The 7994-nt window shown below is 46.9% G+C and overlaps 1 pseudogene across 1 annotated transcript; it reads left to right on the forward strand.

Moving 5' to 3' along the window:
- The first annotated feature begins 955 nt into the window (after positions 1–955).
- Positions 956–1764, forward strand: LOC128582181 (translationally-controlled tumor protein-like; annotated as a pseudogene). The gene has a single exon (XR_008379001.1). The product of XR_008379001.1 is annotated as a translationally-controlled tumor protein-like (transcript).
- Positions 1765–7994: the final 6230 nt, after the last annotated feature.

The following is a 7994-nucleotide window of genomic DNA, read 5'->3' on the forward strand; positions in this document are numbered from 1 at the left end:
GATTTAGATAAAGGAGTTCAACGGAGAGACATTTCTTGGAATGAGAGCCACTGGTTCAAGATAAGAGACTCTTTCCATAAATTATGCTCTAATCTAAAATCTGGGTATGCACTTGACTTCATTCGCTCAGTTTAACTGGAGGAAATGGCAAAGAGAAATGTATGACAGTGGTTTACAAATGCTTAAAACCCATGTTTCTATTACTGACCAACTCTGCCCTCCAATCTAAGAAAGCTGTCTCTCTCTACCCCATCACTGAAGGCTTTCTTTGTCTTCACTACACCTAGCAATCCACACTTGAAATATTATACCAATGGCCAGGTATGGTGGCTTACACCTGTAATCCTAGCACTCTGGGAGCCTGAGGAGGGAGGATCCCTTGAGCTCAGCAGTTCAAGAGGCCGTCTCTACTAAAAATAGAAATTAGCTGGGTGCTGTAAAGGGCACCTGTAGTCCCAGCTACTCTGGAGGCTGAGGCAGGAGGATCACTTGAACCCAGGAATTTGAGGTTGCATGTGAGTGTCCCATGGCACTCTAGCCTGGGACAACAGAATGAGACTATGTGGGAAGAGACACAGGTGTTTAGACTTTCTGACCCATGCGAAGGCACCACGTGTTCTTAGGTAGTCCTAGCTATGTACAGTGATGTTATGCTTATGTAACTGCTGCCTGGCACCTTACCTCTTTTTTCTCCCTCGGATATAAAGGTGTAGGGAACTTGTAGTTTGTGCGGATTTGCCAAGCTTGCTGCTCCTCCTGCCCCTCTGAGCTGATTAAAGTTATGTCATACTTCCCAGCTGTGCCAAAGTTTGCCCAGGTTTTAAGTTTTTCTTTGGCCTGTCTAAAGCAGAATGCTTGTGCGACATTGTCTCAAAAAAGAAAAAAAGCTTTTTTCCGCCCGCTTCCTCCTCCCCCAGAACGCAGCTCCGGCTCCGCCGCGCTAGCTCCGAGCTCCGAGCTCCGGGCTCCTGCCAAGCTAGCGCCGCTGCCGTCTCCCTTCAGCCGCCATCATGATTATCTACCGGGACCTCATCAGCCACGATGAGATGTTCTCCGACATTTACAAGATCCGAGAGATCGCGGACAGCCTATGCTTGGAGGTGGAGGGGAAGATGGTCAGTAGGACAGAGGGTAACATTGATGACTCGCTAATTGGTGGAAATGCTTCCGCTGAAGGACCTGAGGGCAAAGGTACCGAAAGCAGTTATCACTGGTGTTGATATTGTCATGAACCATCACTTGCAGGAAACCAGCTTCACAAAAGAAGCCTACAAGAAGTACATCAAAGATTACATGAAGTCAATCAAAGGCAAACTTGAAGAACAGAGACCAGAAAGAGTAAAACCTTTTATGACAGGGCTGCAGAACAAATCAAGCACATCCTGGCAATTTCAAAAACTACCAGCTCTTTATTGGTGAAAACATGAATCCAGATGGCATGGTTGCTCTCCTGGACTACCGTGAGGATGGTGTGACCCCATATATGATATTCTTTAAGGATGGTTTAGAAATGGAAAAATGTTAACAAATTTGGCGATTACTTTGGATCTATCACCTGTCACCATAACTGGCTGCTGCTTGTCATCCACACAACACCAGGACTTAAGATAAACGGGACTGATGTCATCTTGAGCTCTTCATTTATTTTGACCGTGATTTATTTGGAGTGGAGGCATTGTTTTTAAGGAAAAAACATGTCATGTAGGTTGTTTAAAAATAAAATGCATTTAAACTCATTCGAGAGAACGCCTTTTAGTTTAATACACTTTTTTCTTTTTTTGGTTTTTGGCCGGGGCTAGGTTTATGGGACTGGTGCCCTACTCCTTGAGCCACAGGCGCTGCCCTGGTTTAATACACTTTTTTTTTTTTTTTTTTTTTTTTTTGTAGAGACAGAGTCTCACTTTATGGCCCTCGGTAGAGTGCTGTGGCCTCACACAGCTCACAGCAACCTCCAACTCCTGGGCTTAAGTGATTCTCTTGCCTCAGCCTCCCAAGTAGCTGGGATTACAGGCGCCCGCCACAACGCCCGGCTATTTTTTGGTTGCAGTTTGGCCGGGGCCGGGCTTGAACCCGCCACCCTCGGTATATGGGGCCGGCGCCCTACCGACTGAGCCACAGGCGCCGCCCTTAATACACTTTTAAACTAAATCCATCCTATAGTGTTCCTGCAGAAGCTAGAGACTGGTTGTAGGCCACTACTAGAAAGCATAAGACTGTCATCAGATAAATTCTACAGTGGAAACCACTCTTGAGACTGGAATGTAAAGGAACCAAAAGTTTTAATTCTGAGTTACAGTAAAGGAAGAGACCATGCTCATAGCAGTGCCAACACTTGAAGTGGAGCCTTAAAACATTTCATCACCTACAACGGAAGTAGTGACTGTGGAAGAAATTACCAAGAGAATAAAAAGAGACTAATTCAGTTGGAAAAAAAAAATGGCAAGGCGCAGTGGGTCACGCTTGTAATCCCAGCACTTGGGAGACCGAGGTGGGTGGACTGCCTGCACTCACGAATTCAAGACCAGCCTGAGCAAGAGTGAGACCCTGTCTCTAAAAAACAGCCGGGCATTGTGGCCGGCACCTGTAGTCCTAGCTACTTGGGAAGCAGAGGCAAAAGAATCACTTAAGCCCAAGAGTTTGAGGTTGCCGTGAGCTGTGACTGTCACAGCACTCTACCAAGGGCTACAAAGTGTGAATCTGTCTCAAAAAAAAAAAAACTTATGCCATTTATTTCTTTTTCCTACTTGTTACTCCCACACTGATGTCAACCTTTAGGGGCAGGAGCTTTGCACTGCTGGCTTTGGAACGCCCAATGACTGGAACATCTTGGGAAGTGTAGCAGGGCTCAGAATATGTGTTGAATCAATCAATAAAAACCAACTAACCTGGGTGCAGTGGCTCATGCCTATAATCCTCGCACTCTGGGAGGCCAAGGCAAGGGAATTACTTGAGTTCAGGAGTTCAAGACCAGCCTGAGCAAGAGCAAGACCCCTGTCTCTAAAAACAGCCAGGTGTTGTGGCAGGCATCTGTAGTCCCAGCTACTGGGGACACTGAGGCAAGAGGATCACTTGAGGCCAACAGTTTGATGTTGCTGTGAGCTATGACATCATAGCACACTTCAGAAGGCAAAAAGTGAGGCTCTATCTCAATTAAAAAAAAAATGTAGGGCAGGGCGGCACCTGTGGCTCAGTAGGTAAGGCGCCGGCCCCATATACAGAGGGTGACAGGTTCAAACCAGGCCCCGGCTGAACTGCAACCAAAAAATAGCTGGGCGTTGTGGTGGGCGCCTGTAGTCCCAGCTACTCGGGAGGCTGAGGCAAGAGAATTGCTTCAGCCCAGGAGTTGGAGGTTGCTGTGAGCTGTGTGATGCCATGGCACTCTACCGAGGGCCATAAAGTGAGACTCTGTCTCTACAAAAAAAAAAAAATGTAGGGCAGGCTTGGCACCTGTGTCTCAAGTGACTAAGACAGCAGCCACATACACCTGAGCTGGCAGGTTCAAATCCAGCCCAGCCTGCCAGACAACAATGACAGCTGCAACCAAAAAATAGCCGGGCATTGTGGCGGGCACCTGTTAATCCCAGCTACTTGGGAGGTGGAGGCAAGAGAGTCGCTTGAGCCCAGGAGTTGGAGGTTGCTGTGACCTGTGTGATGCCATAGCACTCTACCTAGGGTGATGAAGTGAGACTGTTTCTACAAAAAAAAAAAAAAAAATGTACCCTGATGTTAACTAATCAGTTATTTTTCTATTGCTCTGTTTCCCACTTCCTAACGTTACATGGAAAGTAACTTTAAAATGATAAATTCACCCTTTTATTTTTTTTAGGGTAACAAAGAGATTTTATTTAAGGAGAACAAATATAAAGTTCAGAGTACTCATAAGGAGAGTTGGAAGTGGGTCCCTGTCGTAGAAAAGAAAAGGTAAGAGAGACCAATTCACTTCTTGTTTTCTCCACTTTCTTCAATCCCTTTTGGCCTATAAAACCACTTCCTCTGTTCAGCTCATTGGAACACTTCCTTTATGGAATGAAAGGTTGCCTGATTCTAGAATTGAAAATAAAGTTAATTAAGATATTTAAACTAACCTGCCTTTCTGTACTTTATAAGTGGAAAAAAACAAAAGAACCAGCCTTGGCAACATGGTAAGACCCATCTCTACAAAAAAAAATTTTTTTTAAAATTAACTAGGCAGGGCAGCACCTGTGGCTCAAAGGGGTAGGGTGCTGGCCCTATATGCCAGAGGTGGCGGGTTTAAACACAGCCCTGGCCAAAAACTGCAAAAAAAAAAATAATAATAATTAATTAATTAACTAGGCATGGCTTGGCGCTTGTAGCTCAAGCAGCTAAGGCGCAGCCACATACACCAGAGCTGGTGGGTTCGAATCCATCCCGGGCCTGCCAAAGAATGACTACAACCAAAAAAAAAAAAATAGCTGGGCATTGTGGCGGGCGCATGTAGTCCCAGCTACTTGGGAGGCTGAGGCAAGAGACTCCCTTAAGCCTAGGATTTGGAGGCTGATGTGAGCTGTAATGCCAGGGCACTCTACCCAGGGCAACAGCTTGAGGCTCTGTCTCAAAAAAAAAAATTAACTAGGCATGATGGTACATGCCTGTAGGACCTATAGTTCCAGCTACTAAGGAGGTTGAGAATGAAGGATAGCTTGAGCCCAGTTCAAGGCTGCACACTAACCTGAGTGACAGTGAGAACCTGCCTCAAAAAAAAAAAAAAAAAAAAAGTATATTGAAAAATTTTTCCTTAAGCCCGGTGTGGTGGCTCATGCCTGTAATCCTAGCACTCTGGGAGGCCCAGGCAGGTAGACTGCCTGAGCTCACAGGTTCAAGACCAGCCTGAGCCAGAGTAAGACCCTGACTAAAAATAGCCAGGTGTTGTGGCAGGCACCTGTAGTCCCAGCTACTTGGGAGACTGGGGCAAGAGAATTGCTTGAGCCCAAGAGTTTTGTTTTTTTTTTCAAGAGACAAAGTCTCACACTGCTGCCCTCAGTAGAGTGCTGTGCTGTTACAGCTCACAGCAACCCCTTGGACTTAGGTGATTCTCTTGCTTCAGCCTCCCTAGTAGCAGGGACTACAGGTGCTTGCCACAACGCCTGGCTATTTTTGTTGTTGTTGTTGCAGTTTGGGCTGGGCTGGGTTTGAACCTGCCACCCTCAGTATATGGGGCCGGCACTCTATTCACTGAGCCACAGGTGCCGCCCTGAGCCCAAGAGTTTGAGGTTACTGTGAGCTGTGATGTCAGAGCACTCTAACAAGGGTGACAAGTGAGATTCTGTCTCAAAAAATAAAAAATTAAGCTACGCGGGAGGCTGAGGCAAGAGAATCGCCTAAGCCCAGGAGTTGGAGGTTGCTGTGAGCTGTGATGCCACAGCATTCTACTGAGGGCAACAAAGTGAGACTGTGTCTCTACAAAAAATAAAAATAAATAAATAAATAAATGAAAAATAGGGGCGGCGCCTGTGGCTCAAGGAGTAGGGCGCCGGTCCCATATGCCGGAGGTGGCGGGTTCAAACCCAGCCCCGGCCACAAACAAACAAACGAAAAAAAAAATGAAAAATAAAAAATCTTCTCTTAAAGATATTTACACTATTGGGCGGCGCCTGTGGCTCAAAGGAGTAGGGTGCCAGCCCCATATGCTGGAGGTGGTGGGTTCAAGCCCAGCCCCGGCCAAAAACTGCAAAAAAAAAAAAAAAAAGATATTTACACTATGGCTCAGCACCTGTGGCTCAAGCGGCTAAGATGCCAGCCACATACACCTAAGCTGGAAGTTTGAATCCAGCCTGGGCCCGCCAAACAACAATGACAGCTACAACCAAAAACAAACAAACAAAAAAAAAAACAGCCAGGCGTTGTGGCAGGCGCCTGTAGTCCCAGCTACTTGGGAGGCGGAGGCAGAAGAATCGCTTGAGTCCAGGAGTGGGAGGTTGCTGTGAGCTGCAATCCCACAGCACTCTACACAGGGCAATAGCTTGAGGCTCTGTCTTGAAAAAAAAAAAAGATATTTACACTAAATTGTAATATTTGGGTTGGGTGCAGTGGCTCACACCTGTAATTCTAGCACTCAGAGAGGCCGAGATGGGAGGATCCCTTGAGCTCAGGAGTTCAAGACCAGCCTGAGCAAGAGCAAGACCCCATCTCTGCTAATAGAAAAACTAGGGTGGTGCCTGTGGCTCAAGGAATAGGGCACCGGTCCCATATGCCAGAGGTGGTGGGTTCAAACCCAGCCCTGGCCAAAAACCACAAAAAAAAAAAAAAAGAAAAAGAAAAACTAGCCTGGCATCGTGATGGGCACCTGTAGTCTCTTTTTTTTTTTGTAGAGACAGAGTCTCACTTTATGGCCCTCAGTAGAGTGCTGTGGCCTCACACAGCTCACAGCAACCTCCAACTCCTGGGGCTTAAGCGATCCTCTTGCCTCAGCCTCCCGAGTAGCTGGGACTACAGGGGCACCTGTAGTCTCAACTACCCAGAAGGCTGAGGCAAGATCGATTGAACCCAGGAGTTTGAGGTTGTTGTGAGCTAGGCTGATGCCATGGTACTCTAGTCTGGGCAACACGGTCTCAAAAAAAAAAAAAATGTATTTTGAATTTTTGGAATATTTGGAATATTTGCATGTACATAAGACATCTTGGGGAAGACCCAAGTCTAAACACAAAATTCATTTTATGTTTCATATACACCTCACAGCATAACCTAAAGGTGATTTTATGTATTTTAAATCATTTTGCATGAAACACAGTTCTAACTGCACTCTATCACACGAGGTATAGAATTTTTTTTTTTTTTTTTTTTTTTGTCTCCCTGGGTAGAGTGCCGTGGCATCACACAGCTCACAGCAACCTCCAGCTCTTGGGCTTAGGTGATTCTCTTGCCTCAGCCTCGGGAGTTAGCTGGGACCACAGGCGCCCACCACAATGCCCGGCTTTTTTTTGTTGTTGCAGCTTGGCAGGGCCTGGGTTCAAACCCACTACCCTCAGTATATGGGGCCAGCACCCTACTCACTGAGCCACAGGTGCCGCCTGAGGTCTGGAATTTTTTACATGTGGCATCATGTTGACACTCAACAAGTTTTAGATTTTGGATTTAAAATTTTCAGATTAGGGATGCCTAACCTATATGTGGGAAGCCCTGGAAAACAGCCTTCCAGGGAAAAGCACTCAATAAATGCAGGTTGTGCACCGTGCTAAGGAGACACAGAAAGGAGGGTGTGTTTGAACAGACTGACAGATGGTCAAGAGGAGACTTTCAAGGGCCCATGCCAGGAAGGGAGGCACGTGAACAGGAAAGGTGCTTCCTAGGTGAGACAGCTATTGAACTGGGCAGAGCGGGAACAGCTCACAGTGGTCCATGGAGAGAGGATGAGAATTGGCACTTGAGAAAGGACTGAAAAAGGAAGACATGGAAGAACTAGAACGGGCTCTGTAGGGGAATGAGTCCACTGTCAGTGTACTGAGAGTTGTGACTTTAGAGCTCAGCAGTCCACTGTCCACGCCCTGGGAGAAATAACCCCAGAAGGAGACACGCATATAGATGGGTATCTCCATATGACAGTGATTAGTTGTTGCACGTGAAACCAGGTGGGTAACAGACTACCTTGAATGGGCAATTCTAACACGGACAGGGTATGGGTGTGGGGGGCTGGTGGTGACAGAAAGGTTTGTTTCAGCAGTTGTGGACGGTAGCTGCCAGCTGGAAATGAATGGGGTGTGCCCAAGTCTGGTCAATGAGGCTGGAGTAGTAGTTGGACGAGAAGGCCTGGCATGGTTGCTAATACCTATCATCCTAGTACTCCAGGAGGCCGAGGCGGGTGGATTGCCTGAGCTCAGGAGTTGGAGACCAGCCAGAGCTAGAGTAAGACGACACCACCACCACCCCGTCTCTAAAAATAGCCAAGCGTTGTGGTGTGCACCTGTAATCCCAGCTACTTGGGAAGCTGAGGCAAGGGGATGGCTTGAGCCCAAGATTTTGAAGTTGCGGTGAGCTAT

Source organism: Nycticebus coucang, chromosome 3 (assembly GCF_027406575.1).
Source record: "Nycticebus coucang isolate mNycCou1 chromosome 3, mNycCou1.pri, whole genome shotgun sequence".
NCBI classification, from domain to species: domain Eukaryota; kingdom Metazoa; phylum Chordata; class Mammalia; order Primates; family Lorisidae; genus Nycticebus; species Nycticebus coucang.